The 26,773-nt window shown below is 45.0% G+C and overlaps 1 pseudogene across 1 annotated transcript in view; it reads left to right on the forward strand.

The window, feature by feature from the left end:
- LOC309562031 (RNA-binding region-containing protein 3-like) overlaps nucleotides 1–26,773 on the forward strand; it is a 126,971-nt pseudogene that overhangs the window by 46,021 nt on the left and 54,177 nt on the right. Inside the window, exons 7-9 of the transcript XR_014226212.1 lie at nucleotides 10,603–10,760; nucleotides 12,416–12,535; nucleotides 12,839–12,949. The product of XR_014226212.1 is annotated as an RNA-binding region-containing protein 3-like (transcript). The remainder of the gene's footprint in view (nucleotides 1–10,602; nucleotides 10,761–12,415; nucleotides 12,536–12,838; nucleotides 12,950–26,773) is intronic.

Genomic DNA, 26,773 nt, shown 5'->3' on the forward strand with positions numbered 1-26,773 from the left:
CAATCCTGTCCTGTTTGTCAGATGTCAGCCCCACAACCCCACTTCCGTAGTCCTTTTAGTGCCCTTACCCATTATTGAAGTGCCCTTTGAGAGGATTGCCATGGACCTCATAGGTCCACTTCCCAAGTCTGCCCGGGGTCATCAATACATTCTTATAATCATGGGTTATGCTACTTGTTACCCCGAGGCAGTTCCCTTACGCACTGCATCCGCTAAGAACATTGCTAAAGACTTGTTCATGGTGGTCAGTCGCGTTGGGATCCCTAAGGAGGTTCTTACGGACCATGGCACCCCATTTATGTCACAAATAACTAGAGAGTTGTGCAAGTTATTTAAGGTGACCTCGTTGCGAACCTCTGTATACCACCCTCAAACTGATGGCTTGGTAGAGCGCTTCAATAAAACAGAGTATGTTAAAAAAGGTTGTGGAGAAGAATGGAAAAAACTGGGACTTCTTGATTCCATACTTGATGATCGCCATCAGGGAAGTACCCCAATCCTCTATGGGATACTCTCCTTTTGAGTTGCTTTATGGGAGACACCCTCAGGGACTCTTAGACATAGCCAAGGAAACCTTGGAGGGGAGCAGACACCCCCCAAAATTGTCATTGAGCACATCTCTCAAATGCAGGACAGGATTTCAGCGATCATGCCTATGTTAAAGGAACACTTACTGCAGGCCCAAGCAGCCCAATAGAGAATATACAACAGGGGAGCCTGACTCTGTGTCTTCTCAACTGGTGACAGGGTCCTGGTGTTAGTTCCCACTGTTTAGAGTTCCTGGCTAAGTGGCAGGGTCCCTTCGAAGTAGTGTAAAGAGTTGGGGAGGTCAATTATAAAGTGCATCAACCAGGTAAAAGGAAGCCAGAGCAGATATACCATATAAATCTGTGAAAGCCCTGGAAGGATAGGCTAGCCTTGACTGTGAGGTCCGTCCCTGAAACACCTAGGGGTACTGAGTTCCCTCTGGTCCCTGAGGTCATGATTCCAGACCCCCCTGTCTTATTCTCAAAAACAAGAAGCTAGAGAGTTCCTGATAAGGAAAAGAGAAAAATGTTCAGAGTTACCTGGTACGACTTCAGCGGTTTAGCATGATATATTGTTACTGAACCTGGGGTCCGTTTCAAGCTCAAACCGTACAGAATTTCCGAAGCTAGGAGAAAGGACGCTATTGATTAAGTAAAAAGGATGCTGGAGCTAGATGTCATTGAGGAATCCAATAGTGACTGGTCCAGCCCCATCATTTTAGTCCCAAAACCGGATAGTACTTGGAGTTCAATGACTTCAGAAAGCTTAATGCAGTGACAAAAGTTTGACACGTACCCAATGCTCAGGGTTGACAAACTTAGACCGACTTGGCAAAGCCTGCTACCTAACTACTGTGGACTTGACCAAATGATATTGGCAAATACCCCTGACTAGTAGCACCAAAGAAAAGACTGCGTTTGTGACCCCCAGAGGGTTAGTTTCAGTACATAAAAATGCCTTTTGGGTTGCAAAATGCCCCTGCGACATTTCAGAGGGCCATGGACAAAACCCTAAGACCTCACCGACAGTATGCAGCTGCCTATTTGGACGATATAGTGTTACATAGCACTGACTGGAAGTCTCACTTGCTCCCTGTCCAAGCTGTTCTGTATTCCCTCTTTAAGGAAGGTTTTACAGCAAATCTAAAAAAAATGCCATTGGTTTAGAGGAAGCCAGGTATTTGGGCTACACTATTGGTCGTGGAGTCATTAAACCTCAGTTAAACAAAGTAGAAGCCATCCAAGAATGGCCATGTCCTGCAAACAAGAAGCAGGTCAGAGCCTTTCTTGGGATTGCAGGGTACTATAGGAGGTTTATCCCATATTTTGCAACTTCTGCCCCACTGACTGACCTTACGAAAGGGAAAGAATCGGTAATGGTGAAATGGTCCCCAATAGCAGAGGAGTCTTTCCAAGTCATAAAGAAGGCTGTTTGTGCACAGCCAGTGTTGTACTCCCCTGATTTCTCAAAGGATTTCTTGGTTCAGACAGATGTCTGATGTAGGTATTGGGGCAGTATTGTCACAGGTACACAATGGGGAAGAACACCCTGTGGTGTACCTGAGCAGAAAGCTTAATGAACACGAGAGAAAGTATGCAGTTATTGAAAAGGAATTTTGAGCTATAAAGTCGGTCTTGGATGCGCTAAGGCAGGGCTTGACAAATTTTCCTGAAATCTAGGAGCCAGCTAAAAAAGTTAGGAGCCAGTTTTTTTTTTTTTTTAAACTTAACAACCAAGCTTTATTTACACATAAATACGACTAGAACCCCACTCTCCTCTATAGCACAATTGGATGAAAACAGACTGTCTCTTTCCATCCGATGCCATCTGATCCGATCCATGGGATGGATAGAAAATAGAACCACCATCCGTCTGCTTTTGGTGGACAGGATCAGATGGCAGCAGATTACTGCTTCATAGAGGAGAATCAAGGGTCCGATCAGGTCTGCCTGAAAAACTGACAGGCGGACCTGATCAGACAGCCCGTGTGAAAGGGGCCTTCGGCTGTGGCATGGCGATGAGGAAAAAAAAAAAAGTGTGTGTATATATATATATATATATATATATATATATATATATATATATATATAAAATATATATATATATATATTTTATATATATATATATATATATATTTACATATATATATATATATATATATATATATATATACATATATATATATATTTTTTTTTTAATAATTAAAAAAAAAAAGAAAAAAATATACATTTTTTTTTTTTTTTTTACATTTAAAAAATTAAATAAATAATAATAACCACACTCCCTGTCAAAGGTAACTAACTGGACAGGGAGATGGTAATGAATTGAGAACAAAAAGGCAGTGGAAACAGTCATTACAACAGTCATTACTCCCCGGCCTCCACAAGAGGGCGCCAGTTCCCCATTGGAAGCCTGTCATCTCAAGTAGGCCGAAAATCCGGGGCCTCAATTTTCGGACGGCCCGGAAGTCCGTGCACTCTGTGCGCGGAAGTCCGGGCAAAAATGACAGGACACCTTCTGCAGGGCACCCCCAGGCGCCAGGTCGCTAATTCTAGTCGCAAATGCGACCTGGCGCCCGGGGATTGTCGAGCCCTGCGCTAAGGTACTATCTGTTAGGGCACCAGTTTGATTTGATAACTGACCATGCTCCTCTAAAATGGATGGCCCAAAAGAAGGCGACTAATAGATGGGTGAACCAGTGGTTTTTGGCTCTACTAGATTACTGTAAAACACAGGCCAGGTGTTGAGATGGGGAATGTAGATGCCCTGTCCCGTGTCCACTACTGTTGGGCCACAGGTGTTCCAACCCTGGGGTTGAAACAAGGCTGGAGGGGATATTTTGCAGAGCGTCCCAGAGAGAGCTGGGAAAAGTCCTGTTTGGGGTTTTATACATTCCCCAGGCACCTCTCATACACGTTTAGGGATCTCTGATCCATGATCCAGTTCGGATCTTGGTCCTCTTCCCCAGGCCAATTTAAACTCACCTGCCTGCCTGCCAACGTTGGGGCATGCGCCTAATGAGACTACGGATGGTGTCCCAGATCTGGACCAGGGCATCACTGAGCTCCTAAACAGACTGAGGTGCAACCTGGTGGCGTCAGATGGACTGAAACATAATGTCCCAGAGGTGTTCTATTGGATTTAGATCAGACGAGCATGGTATCAATTACTTCATCCTCCAGAAACTGGCTGCATACTCTCACCAAGCATTGTCTTGCACCAGAAGGAACCCAGGACCCACTGCACCAGCGTAGGGTCTGACAATGGGTTCAAGGATTTTATTCTGATACCTAATGGCAGTCAGGATGCCATTTTCTAGCTTGTGGATGTCTGTACGTCTGCCTCCCCAGGCCATCACTGATCAACCACCAAAACCGGTCATGCTGAACGATGTTGCAAGCAACATAACTTTCTCCAAGGCTTCTCCAGACCCATTCACGTCTGTCACATGTGCTCAGGGTGATCCTGCTCTCATCTGTGAAAAGCATGGTGTGCCAGTGGAGGACCAGCCAATTCTGGTGTTCAATGGCAAATGCCAATCGAGCTACACGGTGCCAGGCAGTGAGCACAGGGCCAACTAGATGGCTTCGGGCCTGTGGAAGTCTGTTTTTGATAGTTTAGTCGTAGACATTCACACTAGTGGCCTGCTGGAGGTCATTTTGTAGGTCTCTGGCAGTGCTCATCCTGTTCCTCCTTGCACAAAAGAGCAGATACCGGTCCTGTTGTGATGGGCTTAGGACCTTCTACGACCCTGTCCAGCTCTCTCCTACAGTAACTGCCTGTCTCCTGGAATCTCCTCCATGCTCTTAAGACTGTGCTGGGCGATGGAGCAAACCTGGCAATGGCACGTATTGATGTGCCATTCTGGAGGGGTTGGACTGCCTTTGCAACCTCTATAGGGTCCAGGTATCGTCTCATGCTACTAGTAGTGACACTGACCCTAGCCAAATGCAAAACTAGTGAAAAACAGTCAGAAAAGATTTTGGACCTTGGTGACCCCATTACTGTATCCCTTGGTTCAGATACTTACTATGTATTATTTTTGTACATTGTTGACATGTTTTTGATGCCAATTTGCATCCTTGATTTTAATGATTGATCATTTTGATAATAAAACTATACCTTTTTAACTGCTTTGTCTACATTTATCTATATTTTGCCATATAGATCCCTGCCTCCAAAGTCCCATGTTTGGCGGTTCTATCACTGTATGCTTCCCCTTATAGGGGCTAATCTGTGGATTAGTACAGATGAACACCCTTTTACATTTTCTCCTATATTCAATTAGGAATGTGGCAGTGATTATTGGCTGAAGGTGAACCAGTGTCGGCATTTTATTATTCTATAGTCAGAAAAGATGAGTAGGGAAAAAACTGTCAGTGGCCACCACTTGTAAAACCATTTCTGTTTTGGAGGTTGTCTCATTGTTGCCCATCTAGTTGCACCAGTTAATTTCATTAACACCAAAGCATCTGAAACGGATTAACAACCCTCTAGGCTACCTAACTGATCAGATCAATATCCCAGGAGTTTAATTGGCTTGAGGATTGACTTGACTTTGACTCTGATTAAAAAGTGTTTGTTATTTTTGAGCAGTGTATATGTATGTGTGTGTATCAGTGATCGACCAATATCGTTTTTTTTAATGCCCATACCGATATTTTGGTCATCGGATATCGGTATCGGCCGATATTGGCCGATTATTTTCGGGCTTTATAAAAAGTTTTTCTCTATCGCTCATTGACAGACGTAGTCCTCGGTGATACAGCACCTTCGGGTTATGTTGCCTCCACAGGAGTAGGACTAGACAGGAAATAAAATGCTCTGGCCACACCCTAGGGGCAGTCCCCGAGGGTATATCCTCTCTCTCTCTGCCACAGCAAATCAGTTTTTTTCTGTCTAGTCAGGAGTAAGGACCTAGATACCTTGCTGGGATCTTCGGTCCTGGCAGGATTTTTTTCTTAAAAAGATTTTTTAGACAGCTTTTTTTCTCCAGTGTTCCTGTGAGATCTTCAAGCAAGAAAGCTGAACTGGGCGACGGGCTGGATGTTGAGATCCGGTGGTCACCCCAGTTCAGCCTACGAGCGCGTGCAGGCCATAGCTCCGCGCTGGGTCGGCCGCGACATAGTCCCACTGGAGGGACTGACCCTGCGAGGTAAACGTCTCGCTAAAACGCCAAGGACCATGAGTCACGGCGTCCGTATTGGTCGACAGCCCTCCAACTTCGGTGGAGAGGGGTACTGTCAGGAGTTGGCACCCGCCTGGTTCCGGTATGGTGAGTAGTATGTTCCCCTTTTCCCCCTGACGGGTCTTGTGGTGAACGCGGGCCCCTCTCTGTATGGTAAGGATGAGTTCCCCTCTATCCTATAACATGGCACAGATCCCCCTACTTTGAGTGTGATTTTTATGTGCAAAAAGCCAGGAGGCTTGGTTTGGGAGCTGACAATCTAATTGTAAATATGTTAAAAGATTGTAATCAGTGGCAGTATGGGAATCTTACTGTGATAATATAAGTATCCTACCAGTTAGAAGCCACGGACATATAGACTGCTTTCCAAGTCAAGTCTCCAGCAATAGCAGGCCTTCCGACGGCCATGCGGTCCGCCAGGGTCCGGTACCGCCGACCAGGCTAAATCCCCATGTAGAGAAGGTGTTGTGATGCTCTGCAGTCACGCCGCTATTCGGTACAACCGCCGCCATTGTTTGCTAGATCGCACGAGGCCGCCATTTTGGCGTAGCCTCGTGTCTCCAGCATGGGGGCGGCCATGTTTGAGGTGACCCAAACACCTCGTGGAGCTAGGGGAGGCGCCGGAAGGCGTGCAGAGGGGCGGAGCCGCCTCCTTTTTTCCCGGGCAGCCAGCCAAAAGACTTCCTGTTTGTGAAGACAGCGCTGTAACCTGTTGCAGTGAACTCTGAGCATCAAGTGGTGAGCCTGGGGGTCTATCTCTCTCCCTCTCGATCGATAGGGATCCCTAGCAGGTAACACTGAGGGGCTTTTGTGGCGCTGGGGGTCTGGAAAAAAAAAAAAAAGTTTTTTACTTAAGTTTGTATTGTATTTTCCGGGTAGTTACTGGAATAATCATGGACCCTGCCACACAAGTACCCCCACCTGTTTCCCTCGAGGGGGCCACGGGACCCGCCGGTGCACAGAGTATGGATGCATTTACAGCAGTTTTGGAGTCTATGGTGGCTCGGGTGGAGGCGGCCTGTCAGGGACGGGGGTCAAGAAAGCGACCCCCGCCTACCCCTATATTATCTGACACCTCTGACTCAGATTCAGAGACGGTCACTGCAGCTGCAGGTCCCTCTGCAAAGGCTGTTATCTCAGGTAAAGCTCCCTCAGACAGTGAGGAGGACGTTCATTCTTCCGCCATAATTCAGGAAGAAGCATTGGTGGACGCACTAGTTGTGGCGGTGCGGGAAACCTTAAGACTTGAGGTTTTACCGGCAGAGGCAACTGAAACAGAGATTCCCTTTGGTACTAACAAGCCCATCAAAACGGTGAAGGTTTTTCCTGTACCCAAGTGTTTTGGTAATAAAATTAAAGGAGAATGGGAGCATTCTAAGCGTACCTTTACTATTTCCAAGCGTATTGCTAGACGCTATCCGTTTGAGGAATCCCTCATTAAGAAATGGACGGTACCACCAGTGGTGGATCCACCTATTTCCAGGCTGAATAAAGCCACGGTTATCCCAGTGGAGGACACTTCGTCCTTTAAGGATCCGGTGGATCGAAAGATGGAAGCAGAGTCCCGCACTATTTTCTCCCTGATAGGGTCAGCATTTAGACCAGTAATTGTTATTGGTCTAGTTTCCCAGACACTAACGGAATGGGCGAGATTGGTACGCCAAGACCTTAGGGGAAAAGATATTCCCCAGGGAACATCTGATTTGATGGAACAGATTATACAAGGGCTACAGTTTGTCTGTGACGCAGCCTTGGATGCTACCCCCCTATTAGGGCATGCATCTATGTCAGCGGTAATCCTCAGACGTGTGCTGTGGTTAAAATGCTGGTCAGCTGACCTAGGTTCCAAAAAGACCTTGACGAATCTCCCTTTTCAGGGGAATCGCCTATTTGGGGCCACCCTAGATGAAATCATTAAGGATGCCACTGGGGGCAAGAGCACTTTCTTGCCACAGGCTGCTAAAGCTAAGGGACCTCGCAACAAGCGAGGACCTTTCTTTACCGCCCATAAAGGGTTCGCACGCCCGGCTGGAACAAGCGGGAAAGGCAAGACTCCTCCAGGAGGGTTCAAGAAAGGCTGGTCGGACAAACAGAGGACCGACTCAGCCAAACCCGAAGCAAAGGATTACACAGCCTGAAGGTGCGCCCCCACCCGGGTTCAGGGTGGGGGGACGTTTTCACCGGTATTCAGGACATTAGATCGAGCATCGACTACTACTACCGGTGCGATTCTTCCCTTCCAACATTTAAGTACTACAGGGAGCGGTAGTCACCGTTCCCTGAACAGATCTTTTTCTTTACCTTTTCCTAAGATTAGTCTCAATTCCCCACAGGAATCGGATCTGGTTGACCAGACAGACCAAGAAGCCTCTAGCCGGGTGACTTCGGTCCCTGAGATTCAACCAGGAGAGATCACCGAGAAATCAGGTGTCGGATAAATGTGTGGGAACAGAAAACGACCAGACTTTCTCGGATGGTCGGGGCCAGATAGCTCTAGGGACGCCTGGTTCAAATCCCGTCAGTGCCAGTGGTCCTAGAAATTCTAGGCTGGCCTCGTCAAACCGGTCTGGCCGACTTGGACTTGCTAGTCGTGGACGTTCCGTGGGAACTGCGTCTCAGGGAGTATCTGTGGTCTCGAAGACCAATCTACCATTGTGCTTTACAGTCGCTGGTTTTAATGGCCTGGCCATTGAGACCCAAGTACTGAAGGACAGAGGGTTGTCAGCTTCAGTCATTCCTACCCTTATTAAAGCAAGGAAAGCGACTTCCAGCAGAGTCTATTATCACACATGGAAGACTTATATCGCGTGGTGCGAATCTTTAGGATTTCCTCCACGTACCTATTCGGTGACTCGAATATTGGCCTTTTTGCAAAAAGGGGTTGAGCAGAAGCTAGCCTTGAGCACCATCAAGGGTCAAGTTTCAGCATTAGCAATCTTCTTTCAGAAACCTTTAGCTACCAAGTCCTTGGTGCGGAATTTCATCCAGGGGGTGCGGCACCTGGCTCCACCAGTCTGCGCGCCCTTACTGCCCTGGGATCTTAATTTGGTTTTGTCGGTTCTACAGAAACCTCCTTTTGAAAACATCAGGGAGATTCCCTTGCTTACTTTATCCCAGAAGGTGGCCTTCTTGGTGGCTATCACTTCTGCACGCAGGGTGTCAGAACTGGCTGCTTTATCATGCCAGTCCCCATACTTGGTGATTCATAGGGATAAGGTAGTACTCCATCCTAAGCCATCCTTTCTTCCTAAGGTGGTTTCAGATTTTCATCTGAATGAAGATATTGTACTACCTTCCTTGTGTCCTCAGCCCAATCATCATCGGGAACATGCGTTGCATTCCTTGGATGTGGTTCGGGCAATCAGGGTATACCTGAAGGCTACGGAATCGTTCCGTAAGACGGATTCACTTTTTGTGATCACGGATGGCCCCAGAAAGGGGTTGCCTGCATCTGCCGCGACTATTGCCAAATGGATTAGACAGACGGTGGTACAGGCTTATTCTATTAAGGGTCAGAGTCCTCCGTTCCCTGTTAGGGCGCACTCCACTCGAGCACTCAGTACTTCCTGGGCCTTTCGCCATCAGGCGTCAGTGGTCCAGGTATGTAAGGCGGCCACCTGGTCGTCGGTACATACCTTTACAAAATTTTATAAAATTGATGTGATGGCATCGGCGGATGCCTCATTTGGCCGCAAGGTTTTGCAGGCCGCAATTTGAGGAGACCGGTGGTTTACCTCGAGGGTTTTTTTCTGTTTGAAAATTTTTTTGTTGAGTCTCATCATTAAGGATGAGCATTGTAAACTTCTAGTTGGCACCGGTTGGGCCTTCTAGATTTGGATTTGATTTCCATTTTCCCACCCCTCATTTGTGATACTGCTCTGGGACGTCCCGAAGGTGCTGTATCACCGAGGACTACGTCTGTCAATGAGCGGTAGAGAAAAATGGATTTTTGTAAAATCTTACAGTAAAATCCTTTTCTCTTAGCTCATTGACAGACAAAGTACCCGCCCCTCTGTTTTTGAGTTGGGTTGGGTTAAATTCTCTAAACACTGCTTTTGTGACATAACTGATTTGCTGTGGCAGAGAGAGAGAGGATATACCCTCGGGGACTGCCCCTAGGGTGTGGCCAGAGCATTTTATTTCCTGTCTAGTCCTACTCCTGTGGAGGAAACATAACCCGAAGGTGCTGTATCACCGAAGACTACGTCTGTCAATGAGCTAAGACAAAAGGATTTTACGGTAAGATTTTACAAAAATCCATTTTTTTTTTTTTTTTTTTTCACAGGTACTCTTGGGGAGGGATCTGGGGGTCTAAAAGACTCAAAACCCCTCCTCTGCACTTAAAAGCATTCAAAACTCCAAGTTTGGCTGTTTTGAATGCTGTCTTTTTTTTTTTTAATTTGGCGCAGAGTACCCGGAACTGATGTCATGACATCACTTCCGGGTTTTTTACATGTAGACCGGTCAGAGCCGAATGTGACCCTGTCAAATCTACTAACTCCTCCAAGAGCTACAACCCCACCCCCCAAAAAAAAAAATATTCTGGTAAGCCAGCTCCTTGGAAGAGTGCATCTCCTGTGTCCTCTGCAGCTCTTACTGCTTTCTTGCTCTGACCTCAACAACATTAAATAGTAGTGAAGTGGAGGTCTGCTGTAAGAACCAGTGGTTATTCCTAATCAGAGGACATTGGTAGTGCATGGAGTTGTGTAAGTACTTGCAGATGTTTGTGTTTTTTTTTTTTTTTTTCTAGAGGGAGCTGCTGAATTTTTTTATTTTGTTTGTGTTTGAGTCAGCAGGTGATGTGTGAGATAAAGTTTCTCAGTACTTGTAAGTGTAATAGGCATTTGAACTGTCATAAGGTAGTTTTTTGACGTCTGTTGTATCAGTATGCAGATCATTTTGCTGCACCGTCACTATACCCACCAGTCCCACCCGACCTTCCAGAGAACCCTCCACTACCAGAGCTGGATGATGACTATGATATGGATGTGTCAAGCCGAGAAGAGTCAGAGTATGAAAGTGGAGATGATGAAGAAAAGGATAGGTAGGTCTTGGGTGTAATGAAAGAATATTTCATAAGCTATAAGCCGATAAAGAATATAACATTTTGATACTAAGTAGGACATGGTAGCAACATTGTAGTTTTCCAGTACACCCTGTCAATATTCTGACCCTCATTAGTGGTCAGTTAGGAATGTCCTTTTTCTAAATATTGTCAAATTCTTGCAGTTGCAAAATTCAGAACTTATTGACAATTGTATTTTTCTATTGAAACGTGAAACTCTCCCTACCTGTCAAATTTGCTAATCCAGAGTAGCTGTTGGTGAATTTGGGCTGGGCAGGTATCTTAATTTGTAATCAGGCCAAGTCAGGTCATGTAATTTTTCATACAAATGTTGTTTTTTTTTTTTCCTTTTTTGAAGTCTCAGTAAAATGAATCTGGCTGTATATTAGCATACACAGCTGTTGGTAGTTACTCATCTTTAACTGCATTTGGGGCTGGTGAGTTCCTTTTTAAAGCTGCACTCTGGGAAACTTAAAAGTTCTCCCCTGCAATGTTGCTGCATCTGCACTGCAAGGGTTAACTGTTTGTGTCTGGGAGGAACAGGTAAAGTTTCTGCTCCTGCAGACTGGTCCCTGCAGACTGTTTTCCCCTGTAGGTCCTCTGACATCATCAAGACCAATGCAGGAACCTTAGTCAGCCCTGCCCAGTGTCTTTTGTTAAACTTTCTAACCATTCCTACTCACAGATCTACACAATTTTAAATTGTATGTTCGCTGCCAAAAAGAAAGCAAATAAATTCCTTGCATAAGCTTATTTACACGTTTGCAGTCACATATACATGCTTATTCATTTTTTTTCCATGTGAATGAGAACATCTAAAAACTGTAGTTGTAAAGTAGGTGTTACCTCAGTTTGGCTGCAAAAGTGGAATCGCACTAGGCCATCTTCACACTTGAGCGTTTTGTAGCTCGAAGCTCAACAAGCAAAAACCTATTGTTTTCAATAACCCTTGTTCGCATCTAAGCGTCCTGTTGCTTGTACCAAAATGCCTGTCCCGTAAAAAAGTACGAGCTACTTTTTAAGCAGAATTGAGCATTTTTATCCCCATAGACGTCAATGAAAACTCCTAAAAAGCTTTTTTTCTAACATTTTTTTTAATTGTTTTTGTCACGCTTTTTCTACTCAAACAGCAGTTCCCGACACATTTTAGTTGAAAAATGCTTGAATAAACATCCAACAAAAGCTGCAAAAACATGCAGTTCTGCTCCAAAAATGCTTAAAAATGTGATGCTGTGATGTAGCCATAGGGTTTGTATATGCTCTTAACCATCAGGGTCAGGAACTTTAGCTTTTGGGGGGGGAAGTGACAGTTGTTTTTAACTAAATCCATTGATTTAAAATTAACAGTTCCATGGCTAAATAAACATTTGTATCCTTGTGTTAAAGTATTACGAATCAAGCCTTTTGCAAAGTGTGTGAGAGTATATGTAGGTGCCTTTTTAGATTGCCAAAAATAAAAGTTGGTAATCACTGCTCATTAATGGGAATGTTTTTTAGATGGGAAATCTGATTTCATGTAGTATTAATGAGAAAAAAAAAAATAAAAACCTAGGTTGAGTGGCTAGAATTGCATGGTAAGTTTTCAAATTTGCAGCCTGTTTATAATGCCTGATTTGTTCTTTTGAAATACTCAGGGTTGCTCGTCTAAAAGAATTGGCAGACATGCTGCCCAAGAGACCAAGTCAGAAGAAACAATCTCGTCCTCGAAAAAAGATGAAGATTAAGGACCTTATAGGCATGCCTGCGGCACCCCAGTGAGTCCCAGAAGCATGTACTGTATACTAGGAGTGTGACGATAGAAGGAATTTATAAACGTATAAAATTACCAGACGTGTACACTGTCAAAACTGTGTGTTAGGGAATTAGCCAGAGCAACAATACACTTTATTGATGTCATTTTTCAGTCAGTATGAATTTATCTGTTAGGCTTGATTGAACTTTTGCCATTGCCCATTACGTGGCTGAAGTCGCCACACAGAAAGGAAATTCTAGACAAGATAGCTATGTAATGTGTTAAAGTTTTTGTGTCAATTAATCTAATTTCTTGTCTTTTTCAGACATGCACATGCACCGCTGTTACCGTCTGAGGTGTTTGAACAGCCGTGTATTGTAGGTCCTAAAAAAAATGGAATTCCACATTCCTGCAGATGTACCTGCTGCTGCTGATGGTAAGCTTGATATAAATAAACAAACCCATTCCCTTGCGCACACCAATGTATTCAGTGTGACAAATCAAGTAAAGTGCTGCTGCTGAAATTTAGGAGTGCACCACTCACTCCTGTGAGGTAAAATATTTTAAAAATAAAAGTGATCATGCGCCCCACCCCTATAAAAAAAAAAAAACACAGACAATTCTATATTTGTGTGAATTTACAAGTCCAACTGTATAACAAACTCCATATATTATCCCACCATTAGGAAGGTGCTGCGCTAGAAACAAAGTGAGTAGATTTCAGTCCTATGAAACGGTAAATCCATCTATCCACCAGGGTCAGCTGTTAGGGCAATTAGGTGCTCCCACCACCAGATCACCTCCAACCACACTGCCTCTTACCATCCTGATGTTAATGCAAAGCATCCAAATCCCAGGCTAATCCCGTATTCAGATCCACACCCAGGGATGGTTCAGGTTCAAACAGGCTCTCAGGGGAAGATCACACAAAATCCCCAGACTCCGAGTCCGGTCCCCAGGGAAGAGGTGTCAGGAGACCCCAAGAATATAAGAACACTCAGAGTAGTATGTAAGGATTAAAGGTCAAGAAATGTTATTAAGCTGTTACTCGCATAACAAATGCAGAACAGGGTCAGTAATCTGTGTGTAGTTCGGTTTCCCACCGACAAAATGGCCGATGCGTCCTCGGCGAGATGACGTCACACCCTCCAGTCCCGCCCCAACATAGCGTTTCGTCAGCAAATGACTCGATTCCTAGAGGCCAGTAATTCATTGCAATCTCTACTACCAGCATCCATCAATGCACGATCTAACGCTTGAGGGTTAAAACCTTTTTCACAAAAGCGTGATTTCAAAACTTCCGATTCACTCAAAAAGTCATCATAATTTGTACAGTTTTTCCGTAACCGGAGAACTGACTTTTAGGAACCGGCTTGAGCCAAGACGGATGGTGGCAGCTAGAGACCTCAATGTACCCATTTCTATCCGTCTCCTTAAAGAATGTAGAAGTCAGCATAGAATTTCCATCAACTTTGATTTTCAAATCCAGATAATGTACCTCCTTCTCGCTAGCCTCCTATTGTAAATGGATGCCCCTATTGTCATTAAACTCTAAAAATAACTCCTGCAGGGATTCCATACTCCCCTCCCACAGAAGGAATCTATGTACCTCCTCCAAAAAAAGTAGCTGTGGTCTGGGGTTACCATATACGACATCCTCCTCCCATTTGGGCATAAATACGTTTGCCATACTTGGGGCGAACTTAGCCCCATAGCTACACCCTTACTTTGCAAGTAGTACTTCCCGTCAAACAAAAAATAGTTATGTGACATGCAGTACTCAAGCAAAGACAGTATGAATTGATGCTGTTTTGGGGGTAGGGAGGCTCCTCCCAATCGAAAATACTCCACTGCCTCACGTCCATCTGCGTGTGAAATCACAGTGTAGAGTGAGGTAATATCAGCTGTTGCAAGGAGATTACCATCTCCCCACTGTATTTCACGTAAGATGTTAATTACCTGTGTGGAGTCTTTTAGATAAGAGGGAGTAGTTGCCACTAAAGGCTGTAGGAATAAATCAATATACTTCCCTGCTCTTGATGTAATGGAGTTAATTCCACCAATAATCGGCTGCCCGGGAGGATTAGTCAGACATTTATGAATTTTTGGGAGGAAATAAATAACTGCCACTCTGGACGATAATGGTATCAGGAATGCCTTTTCTTTTTTCGTAATAACGTTGTTCCTAAAACCTTCCTCAAATGAACATGTTGCCAACATCCAAAAAGGTTTTCCTGGCCACAGTCTCTCAAAACATTACGCACTTTGCCACAATAGGGATCCCAAGGGGACCATGTTCTTTGGAATAGAACAGTTTGTGGCAAATTGGCATGGGAGCAATATGGTCAGGGAAATCTCAAAACTGGAGGCACGGTGGATCTATAGGGCGAAGACATACACTCCACATGGTATGAATGTGGAGTCAGATGTCAACGCCTTTATAGCTAATAGTTAATTTTTCTGATCGTGTGTATGTATGTATATGTATGTGTGTATATGTATATGTATATATATATATATATATATATATACACACAGTGGGTACGGAAAGTATTCAGACCCCCTTAAATTTTTCACTCTTTGTTATATTGCAGCCATTTGCTAAAATCATTTAAGTTCATTCTTCTTCCTCATGAATGTACACATAGCACCCCATACTAACAGAAAAACACAGAATTGTTGACATTGTTGCAAATTTATTGAAAAAGAAAAACTGAAATATCACATGGTCCTAAGTATTCAGACCCTTTGCTCAGTATTTAGTAGAAGCCCCCTTTTGATCTAATACAGCCAGGAGTCTTTTTGGGAAAGATGCAACAAGTCTTTCACACCTGGATTTGGAGATCCTCTGCCATTCCTCCTTGCAGATCCTCTCCAGTTCTGTCAGGTTGGATGGTAAACGTTGGTGGACAGCCATTTTTAGGTCTCTCCAGAGATGCTCAATTGGGTTTAAGTCAGGGCTCTGGCTGGGCCATTCAAGAACAGTCACGGAGTTGTTGTGAAGCCACTCCTTCGTTATTTTAGCTGTGTGCTTAGGGTCATTGTCTTGTTGGAAGGTAAACCTTCGGCCCAGTCTGAGGTCCAGAGCACTCTGGAGAAGGTTTTTGTCCAGGATATCCCTGTACTTGGCGGCATTCATCTTTCCCTCGATTGCAACCAGTCGTCCTGTCCCTGCAGCTGAAAAACACCCCCACAGCATGATGCTGCCACCACCATGCTTCACTGTTGGGACTGTATTGGACAGGTGATGAGCAGTGCCTGGTTTTCTCCACACATACCGCTTAGAATTAAGGCCAAAAAGTTCTATTTTGGTCTCATCAGACCAGAGAATCTTATTTCTCACCATTTTGGAGTCCTTCAGGTGTTTTTTAGCAAACTCCATGCGGGCTTTCATGTGTCTTACACTGAGGAGAGGCTTCCGTCGGGCCACTCTGCCATAAAGCCCCGACTGGTGGAGGGCTGCAGTGATGGTTGACTTTCTACAACTTTCTCCCATCTCCTGACTGCATCTCTGGAGCTCAGCCACAGTGATCTTTGGGTTCTTCTTTACCTCTCTCACCAAGGCTCTTCTCCCCCGATAGCTCAGTTTGGCCGGACGGCCAGCTCTAGGAAGGGTTCTGGTCGTCCCAACATCTTCCATTTGAGGATTATGGAGGCCACTGTGCTCTTAGGAACCTTAAGTGCAGCAGAAATCATTTTGTAACCTTGGCCAGATCTGTGCCTTGCCACAATTCTGTCTCTGAGCTCTTCAGGCAGTTCCTTTGACCTCATGATTCTCATTTGCTCTGACATGCATTGTGATCTGGAAGGTCTTATATAGACAGGTGTGTTGCTTTCCTAATCAAGTCCAATCAGTATAATCAAACACAGCTGGACTCAAATGAAGGTGTAGAACCATCTCAAGGATGATCAGAAGAAATGGAAAGCACCTGAGTTAAATATATGAGTGTCACAGCAAAGGGTCTGAATACTTAGGACCATGTGATATTTCAATAAATTTTTAATAAATCTGCAACAATGTCAACAATTCTGTGTTTTTCTGTCAGTATGGGGTGCCATGTGTACATTCATGAGGAAGAAGAATGAACCTAAATGATTTTAGCAAATGGCTGCAATATAACAGAGTGAAAAATTTAAGGGGGTCTGAATACTTTCCGTACCCACTGTGTGTGTGTATATATATATATATTTCTCTGTCGCTCATTGACAGACACAGATTCCATCTCTTGATATCCGTAGGGTATTACTGCCCCCTACAGGAGTAGGACACTAGGCAGAAAAAAAGTTCTGGCTACACCTATGGGCAGTCCCAGGGGGTATACCCTCTCTCTCCCTGCTATAGGATGTCAGGTTTTTTTTTTTTTTTTCTGCCTAGTCAGGAGTAAGGACCTAAGTTCCTTGCTGGGATCTCTGGTCCTGGCAAGTTTTTTTAGATTAATCTTTTTTTAGCTAGCTTTTTTTCTCAGAATTTTTCCTGTGAGATCTACAAGCAGTTATGCCGGTTCTGGGAGACGGGCTGGATGCTGAGATCCAGTGGTCACCCCAGCCGGCCTACGAGCGCGTGCAGGCCCTAGCGCCGCGCTGAGTCGGCCGCGACATAGTCCCGCTGGACGGGGACTGGCCCGCGGGTTAAACGTCCCGCCGAGTCGCATACGACCGCAGCGTCTCTTTTGGCTGACACCCCCCCCCCACTGGGCGGCGAGGGTTTTTGTCTGGAGTGGCGCCCGTTCTGTTCCGATATGGTGAGTACTTGTTTCCCCCCCTTTCCCTCATGGCTGACTCTGGGGTGGACGCGGGCCCCTCCCTGGGACGGTCGGACCCCCATTGCTCTGGGTTCCCCTCTGTTCCTCTGTGCACCCCCCTCCGGTGGTGTACCTCAAACCCCCCACCCCCCCCCTCGGGGGGGGGGGTGTGTGGGGTGGCTGGCAGTGCGTGCAGGCCACTAAGGGGAAGGGGGGTGGGGGGTCTTGACGGTGCGGACGGCTGTTGTGCGGGGGGGCTGCCTCCCTGGCTCCCCAGGGCCTACCTGCCGATCGATCGCCTGTTGGTGTTGGTGGGGGCCTCTGGGGATCCCCCTTCCCGCCGCAGCGCGTGGGGCCGCCATTTTCTTGTAGCCCCTCGTGTAGTTCATGGCAGCGGCCATCTTGGTACACCCAGCTCGTTCTGCAGAGCTGGGCTGCAGTGGGAGTTACTGGAGGCGTGTGAGGGGGTGGAGCCCCTCCCTAGACCCGGGAAGATCGCTCCACAGGACTTCCTTTTCATGTGGACAGCGCTGAACTCTGGTGCATCGTGTGGTGAACCTTTTGGGGGTCTCTCTCTCTCTCTGCGGGGGTCTCTAGGCACGCTGCCTTGCCACTGGGGGGCGCTGTAGCGCTGGGTAACATTTAAAAAATTTTTTTTTTTTTAATTTTTGTCATAATTTGCTGACGGGTTCCCCTGGTCTACCATGGACCCTGCTGCACATGTGTCCCCACATGATCCCCTCGAGGTGGCCGCAGGGCCCTCCGGTCCCCAGCTCACCATTGATGCACTTTCGGCGGTCCTGGAGTCATTTGTGTCCCGGGCTAAAAAGCGACTGCCGCCTACCCCTGTCTCGTCTGATGCCTCAGATTCTGATCCTGAGCCAGTCGCTGCTGATGCGGGTCCTTCCTCTGGGGCTGCTGTCTCGCGCCCCGTCTCCTCTGATAGTGAGGATGACCTTTCTGCCTCCGCTATAGCGCAAGACAAGGCGCTGGTGGACGCACTGATTGTGTCTGTCCGGGAGACCCTAAAGCTGGAGGTTGCACCTGCGGATGCGACTGATACGGAAGTTGCCTTTGGCACTCGCCAGCCCTCCAGGGTGGCGAAGGTGTTAACTTTTCTCAAATGCTTTGACGATATCATTAAGAAGGACTGGGTCCGTCCGAAACGACCCCCTAGGATGCCCAAACGGATTGCTAGGCGCTACACGTTTGAAGAGTTCCCCCTTAAGAAATGGACGGTGCCGCCTTCGGTGGATCCGCCGGTCTCCAGGCTAAATAAGGCTACTGTTATCCCGTTAGAGGATTCCCTGTCCTTTAGGGATCCGGTTGATCGTAGCGCGGAATATGTGTCCCGCTCTATATTCTCCCTGGCGGGGTCGGCCTTTAGTGTTTACTATTGCTCTGGTTTCGCAAACATTGGCGGAATGGGCCAAGTTGTTATGCCGTGACCTGGAAGGGAGAAGTCTCCCCCCTGCCGTGGCAGAGTTGCTGGACCAGATGGTGCAGGGGCTACAGTTTGTTTGTGACGCCGCGCTGGATGCTGCTCCATTGCTAGGGCGTGTGTCGTTCTCGGCAGTGGTCCTCCGGCGCATGCTATGGTTGAAGTGCTGGTCGGCGGATCAGGCTTCCAAAAAAGCCTTGACTGATGTCCCTTTTTTCCTTTTTCCCTTTTGTTTGGTGCTACCTTGGATGAGATTATCAAGGGTCTCACTGGGGGCAAGAGCACTTTTCTCCCGCAGGCTGCCAAGGGTAAGGAACCTTGTCGCAGACGGGGACCTTCCTTTTCAGCTCACAAGAAGTTTTTTCGTTCCTCCGGGGCGGGTGACAAGACGAAGCCCTCCAAGGCCCCCGGGGGGTTTCAAGAGACCCTGGTCTGGTATGCAAAATTCCGGTCCTTCCAGGCCTGAGGATAAGTCCGCTTCGACCTGAAGGTGCGCCCCCACCCATATCAGGGGTGGGGGGGGGGGGGCGTCTTCGCCGGTTCCCAGACCCGTGGCTCTCCAGGCTTCAAGACAAATGGGTTCACAAGGTCATACGGTTGGGATACAAGATCGAGGTTTGAGCGTGAGAGCAATATGGTCAGGGAAATCTCAAAACTGGAGGCACGGTGGATCTATAGGGCAAAGACATACACTCTACATGGTATGAATGTGGAGTCGGATGTCAACGCCTTTATAGCGAAGTGTGTGTGTGTGTGTGTGTGTGTGTGTGTGTGTGTGTGTGTGTGTGTGTGTGTGTGTGTGTTTTCTCTGCCGCTCATTGACAGACACAGATTCCATCTCTTGATATCCGTAGGGTATTACTGCCCCCTACAGGAGTAGGACACTAGGCAGAAAAAAAGTTCTGGCTACACCTATGGGCAGTCCCAGGGGGTATACCCTCTCTCTCCCTGCTATAGGATGTCAGTTTTTTTTTTTTTCTACCTAGTCAGGAGTAAGGACCTAAGTTCCTTGCTGGGATCTCTGGTCCTGGCAAGTTTTTTTAGATTAATCTTTTATTAGCTAGCTTTTTTTCTCGGAATTGTTCCTGTGAGATCTACAAGCAATTATGCCGGATCTGGAAAACGGGCTGGATGCTGAGATCCAGTGGTCACCCCAGCCGGCCTACGAGCGCGTGCAGGCCCTAGCTCCACGCTGGATCGGCCGCGACATAGTCCCGCTGGACGGGGACTGGCCCGCGGGTTAAACGTCCCGCCGAGTCGCATTTATGTTTATTAATTGAGGTTTTTTTTTTTTTGTATATCTATTTTTTTGAATATTTGAGTATTGTTTTTTGTTTTGCTATGCGTTATATTAATTATGTAAGTGCAGTATCGGTTTTCTTCCTGCTTGCCTTATAATATCCCTCTTTTCAAATGCATTAAATTGCTTTTATCCTGGTCGTTACTGATTAACACTGGCATTTTTTGGAAGAATACACTTTTCCTGCTGTAATATTTAGCTTCTTTACTGAGCTAGATTTTGGGGTTATGTGGCTGTTTTCTTCCCGTCTGGATGCTGATGCATCCGCCGGATGTCACTTTCCCCAGTTAAATATGCCGCTTGCTCCTGATGCTATATAAAGATCGCGATGTTGTCCACCGAACACGCCTCTGATGAGTCATTTGCTGACGAAACACCGCATCGGGCGGGACTGGAGGGTGTGACGGCATCGCGACGAGGATGCGCGGCTATTTTGTCAGTGGGAAACCAAACTACACATAGATTACTTACCCTGCTCTGCACCTGACTTTCTAAATCTGTTTCATGTTTTTATCCTACATATGTGCAGCTGCTGGTAGTATTGAAAGTGATTTTTTTTTTTTTTATTAATAGTTATTTGTTAGTGGATCCAAGCGCAGCTTTTTCTTTGTTTAATATGATCCCACCATTCCAAGAAAAAAATCAGTAATCCAAGAAACAAACAAACTTAGGGTCCTTTTACACGAACGATCCAATCAGATCCGCCTGTCAGTTTTTCAGGTGGACCTGATCGGATGTTCCATGCATCCATATGGGGCAGTGGATGTCAGCTGACAACCCGCTGCTATCCGCTTCCGATCCTATCCGTGAAATCCGGACAGATGGAAACCCAATTTTCCATCTGTCTGGCGGCTCGGATCGCATGAGAACAGACAGGCGGTCCATTCTCATTCGATCTCCCCATAAAGGAGAGCGGAGATCTGACAACTCCATCTCCGCACACAGAGTGAAGATGTAGCTGTCATCCGCCTGCTCAGTGGGGATCGGCGGATAGATCGCTGCTGAGCAGAACGGACTCCGTCGGCGGATGCGGACTGTGGGAAAGGCCCCTTACAGATATACAAATGACAAAAAAAAGTCTACGTTAGTGTAGTATTCCATTAACGTCCACTAGCTTCTAAAAATGTGCTTGTTTTTAAGTGATCTTTACACTATGTGGGAGATTTACTAAACCTGGTGCACACAGAACGGGATTGATGTCATCGCGTCTCCAGCCAGTCACAGAGCCAGAGTCTGCGAACCCGGAAGCAAAACGGGTGAAGATGGAAGTTGTCTCCAGCGATGACATTGCATCGCTGGAAGGCTCCATTTTTAGGATATTTTTATAGAATGTGCTGATATGCGAGGCATACTAGCACATTATTCCTTTGCCTTGCAGGTACGAAAGAAAATAAAAACATGTTGCGGTTTACAACTGCTAAATCTAAAGGAAAATTGTACATTTTCTGTCCAGCCTTTTTTTTTTTTTTTTCCAATAAAGTGCTTTATTGAAATTAATTGAAAATACAATGAAAACAGTAATTGGCTTAACAAATAAAGCGCAATGCAACGATAGTGAAATACATCTAGTAGTCATCGAACGTAAATCAAACAATGAAATGTGCAACCAGTTCAAGCCTAGATGTAAGTCATAGAAATCATGTTATAATCAAGGGGGTATGGACCAGTGTGTCCACACCAAGGGCCTAAAGCCCAGAGAGGAGTAAAAAGAGAGAGAAAAGCAGGAAAGAGATGAAATGAGAAGTAGAGGGGGGGAGGGGGGGGTAGGTAACACAAAAATTTGGGAAATGGTCTCAAGACAATTAATTCATTTCTGTCTGACTAGAGGTTGTCCGTCTACTGGGTGATAAGTTTAGTGTAGTTGGGAGTCAAAGTGAATACTGTCCAAGGTCTCCAGATTTCGTGAAAGGTTGAACTGTTTTCCTTTTTAATAGCAACTATTTCTTCCATTTCAAAGAGCATTTTAACTTTATTTGCCCAATCTTTAGTTGAAGGAGTGTATTGAGAGTTCCAAAAGAGAGGTATGACGGCCTTTGCCGCGTTCAACAGGTGTCTATTTAAGGAGTGTTTATAATTCTTATAAGAGAGAGTGTTTACGTGTAAAAGGCAATTGGCAGCATCCAGTACCATAGATGTGTTTGTTATAGTTTTTATTAGGTGAACGATCTGTTTCCAAAATGTATGTATTTTTGTGCATGACCACCAAATATGAACGAAAGTCCCTTTTTCTTTTAGGCACCTCCAGCATTTGTCGGAACCCTGCGGGGACCACGTCTTCATTTTGACTGGTGTCAAGTACCACTGTGTCATAATTTTGAACGAGGTCTCTTGAATCTTAGTGCTCAGAGAGCATTTGTGCGTAAACACACAAGCTTTCTCCCATGTCTTTTCTGTAAAAGAGCAATTTAAGTCTCTTTTCCAAACTTTTTTATAATCATCTGCCACTTGGTTAGGGGCTTGGGATATCCATTTATAGGCTTGCGATGTGGTTTTACTGCAAGATCTACGGTCCCCGCAGATTTTCTCCAAAGCAGTTATTGGCCTAGCAAAAAGGGACTTGAGCTTATTATTCTGAACAAAATTATGTAGCTGTATATAATTCCACTGGGAAATTGTGTATCGACAAGCAATCCTTCACTCTTAATGGTGCAATACTCCTTTGTGATTCTACTAGAAGTGGCTTAAAGTCTAGTCCTGGTGGGAAATCTGGGTTTCCAGTAATTGGCGTCATGGGACCAGGATTGGAAATCAATTGGTATTCTGATGCTACTTTATTAAAAATCGATAATGTGGTTGAAATCAGGGGGTGTTTCCTGACATCGGGCGGATAATTAGAGGGGTCTGTCCAAATTAAATGGTGCACTGGGTATCTTGAAAGGCCTATCTCAAGGTCTACCCAGTCTTTGTGATGGGAGTGGCAATGCCAGTCAATCACTCTTGTTATATGGGATGCCTGGTGATATTTAACGAAATCAGGTAATCCCATTCCTCCTTTAATTTTAGGTAACTGTAAGAACTTCAGCTTAATTCTGGGTTTCTTAAGAGCCCAGATAAATTGTCTCTGGGCAGAGAGAAGGTTGCGAAAGAAAGCAGCAGGTATTTTAATCGGAAGAACGTGAAACAAATAAAGTAGCCTTGGGAGAATGACCATTTTCAGGATGGCCGCCCTTCCGAACCACGAGAAATTCTTATTATTCCAGTTACGTAAATCCTTCTTTATCTTTCTCAAAAGAGGAATGAAATTCGCCTCAAAAAGATCATCAGTTTTGGGGGTTAGCTGTATTCCCAGGTACGTTAGTGATTTAGTCTCCCATTTATAGGGGCAATTGCGTTGGGTCAAGTCTCTTATGTCTGGGGACAGGGATATATCAAGCGCTTCCGATTTTGTATGATTTATTTTGAAATTAGATAAATATCTAAAAGTCTGAAATTTCAAATTTAGGTTTGGTATTGAGATGTGTGGTTGGGTAATGTAAAATAATAAATCATCTGCGTAAGCAGATATCTTAAAATCTCTGTTCCCAATCTGGAAGCCATGTATCGCCGAATCTTTGTTGACATGCCTTATTAGTGGTTCCAGCGCCAAAATAAAGAGTATTGGCGAGAGGGGGCATCCCTGTCTAGTACCATTTCTAAGATGAAGTGGTGTGGAGAGAGTATTATTAACCTTGACCTTGGCAATGGGGTCTGCGTAGAGAGCTCCGATCCATCCCATCATATTGGAGCCTAACCCCACGTGATGACAAGTAGCCTGAAGATAATCCCAGGCCACCCTGTCAAATGCCTTTTCGGTGTCTGTTGACAGAATCAATCCTTCCAATTTATTTTTGCGTGCTTCATGGATCAAGTTTAGTGATTTTATAATGTTGTCTCTGGCTTCCCGACCCGGCATAAAGCCCACTTGTTCTGGCCCAATGACTAAGTGCAGCAGGGGTCTGAGCCTGTTCGCTAATATCTTGGCAAGCAACTTGACATCCAGATTGAGAAGGGATATGGGTCTATAATTAGCACATAAAGTTGGGTCCTTATCCTTCTTGGGGATCACTGTAATATGTGCCGTAAGGAATTCAGGGGATGGTTTGTCGTTTTTGGAGAGGGTGTTCAGGGCTTTTGTTAAAGGATTAGTCAAAATTGCTTCGAAAGTCTTGAAATATTGCGAAGTCAGTCCATCAGGGCCTGGACTTTTACCGCTTTTCATGGAGCTAATAGCCTGTTGCACCTCATCACTGGAAATATCTTTTTCAAGGCTAGTAATATCCGTTTCTGATAGATTTGGAAGACCACTCTGTCTAATGTATTGGTTAATGAGTGAGGGTCGCGGTCCCTGCAGATCTGTAGGACGTGTTTGTGGGGGTAAATTATATAGGTTTTCATAAAAAGTGCGAAAAGATTCTGCAATAAACCTAGAGTCATGTATTTTATTGTTTCGCTTGTCTCTCAGACACGGGATGTGGGACGCAGATTGCAAATCTTTAAGGGCTCTGGCGAGAAACTTGCCGCCTTTATCTCCGTGCTCATAATAAATTGCCCTATTGAAGTATAAAGCTCTTTTGGTTTTGTTATTGAGAATATCTGCCAACTCCTTCCTTGCATCCGTCAACTCCTGCGTGAGAGATTTAGCTAATGAGATTTTGTGTTGGGCTTCCAGGTTTGAGATTTTGGCAATGAGGTCGTTTATTTGTTTCTCTTTATCTTTTTTCTTCCTAGCTCCGTATTTAATAAACTCTCCCCTTATTACACTTTTATGTGCTTCCCATACAGTTATGGGTGAGACATCTTGTGTGGAGTTTTCTTTAAAGTAATTCTTGATGGATTCGGAAATTTTCTCTTTAATTATTGGGTCAATTAAAAGTGAAGGGTTTAATCTCCAGTTAAATACTGGTTTACTAATTTTGTCCGTCGCTAACGTAAGCGAGACAGGGGCATGGTCAGATAGAGCCGCGACACCAATCCTAGCATCCAATAAGTCTGGGAGATCTCTTTGTGAGACAAAAAGAAGATCAATCCTCGCGTATTTATTGTGTGGTGCGGAAAAATGTGTGAAATCCTTTTCTGAAGGATGTAACGAGCGCCAGGCATCCACAAGGGTCAGTGATCTCAATAATGTCTTAATTTTTTTGATCTTCCCATATGTCAAACTCGATTTGCCCGTGGAGGAGTCCTGGAGTGGGTCCAGTGGGATATTAAAGTCCCCCCCCAGGACAATGCACCCCACAGCAAAACTTTTTAAGTCATCAATAAGTTTAGTACAAAAAGATACGTGAGCTTTATTTGGAAAGTAGGCGTTAGCCAAGGTCATTGGGCGTCCGTTTAGAGAGCCGGCTAGGAAGATATATCTTCCCTCCGGATCAGCATAATGTTTATCTACCGTAAAAGGTGCGTTTTTACTAATCAAAATGGCGACTCCTTTAGTTTTTGCATGTGGATTTGAAGCAGTGTAAATTGTGGGGAAGTGTCTGTCTGTTAGTTTGGGTAATTCGTTCCCTCTAAAATGTGTTTCCTGTATGAAAACAAATAGGGCTTTACTTTTCTTGAGTTTGTTTAGCAATTTCCTTCTTTTTTCGGGTATGTTGAGTCCGTTTGCGTTATGTGATATTATCGTGGGTTGTTTCCCCAAGTATGAGAATGCCATCTTTTACAAGAATGTTTTGGAGTGGCAGGGGGGAGGGAGAAAAGGTAGATAGGGGTAGGGAAGGAAAGAACAAAAGTGAAGAAAGAAAGATGGGAAACGGAGATAAGACAAAGTCAAGACCGGTTGACTAGGGAACTATTCTCCTCGTCAACTAAAGTAATAGGCTGTGTTTTCTGAGAAAACGTAAGAAGTATCAACTACAATATCAGCCTTTTGGGTGAAGTGGAAGGAGCGCAGGTGAGCGTCACCTGTGATATCCGAGGTTCCTGTGATTTAAGACAATTATCCCAAACCATAGGAAGACGGCTCCTTTGTAAAATTTAACCATATCAAATACATTCAAATGCGTTCTGCGGCAATGAAAAATAAACCATAACAAGTTCAGATCACAACAATATCATCATGAATTCAAACCTCGAATGAGATTCCCCAGGGCACACAAAAAAAAAAAAAAAAAAAAGGGGGAGAAAGATCTGTGGACATCAGTAGTACTCATTGAGATTCCGAATCATCAAAGGAGAAGCTTAAACTTTAGGATAGTCCAATGCGAGAGTTCAAAATACTGTATCTTGCATAAATATAGAGGAAGTGTGAGAATCATAGAGAGTCTATGTTAATACAGGAGAAGCTTACACTTTATGAAAGACTAATGCAAAGTTTCAAAAATACTTAGTCTTGCACAAATGTAAAAAAAAAAAAAAGGGGTCTCCTCATCAAAGACAACAAAAGCTAAGGTATGTATCAGCGTTCATGCAACTTTGGACTAGCAAACCTCAAAGTGGTTTTCGTCGGAACAGCTGATGGCATCATTCCGTGGTGTCCGGTCATCTTTCAGCTTGCCTCTCTTGAGTGTCCCTGTACAGCATAGACCCAAATAGGGTCTTCTAAGAGCTCACCTCAAGTAAATCAGAGAGAAATAAAAACTGGGATTGAATATTAAGAATGAGGGAACATGAGAGCTTATCAAACACAGCCCCTCCAAGCTCAAGCTGTATGAGAGGAAGAGCAACAGTAGGCAATTAAACAGTGTCCGCCGGAAAACCAGTGTTGAATCAGAAGAATAACCTGTGGTCTGTATGCCCAATAATAGCTAAGCTAAAGTCTTCAGTTGCTTCAACTATACTGTATAGATTATTGAAAATGCA

This window comes from Pelophylax lessonae, assembly GCF_965119305.1.
Source record: "Pelophylax lessonae genome assembly, chromosome: 8".
In the NCBI taxonomy this organism is placed as follows: domain Eukaryota; kingdom Metazoa; phylum Chordata; class Amphibia; order Anura; family Ranidae; genus Pelophylax; species Pelophylax lessonae.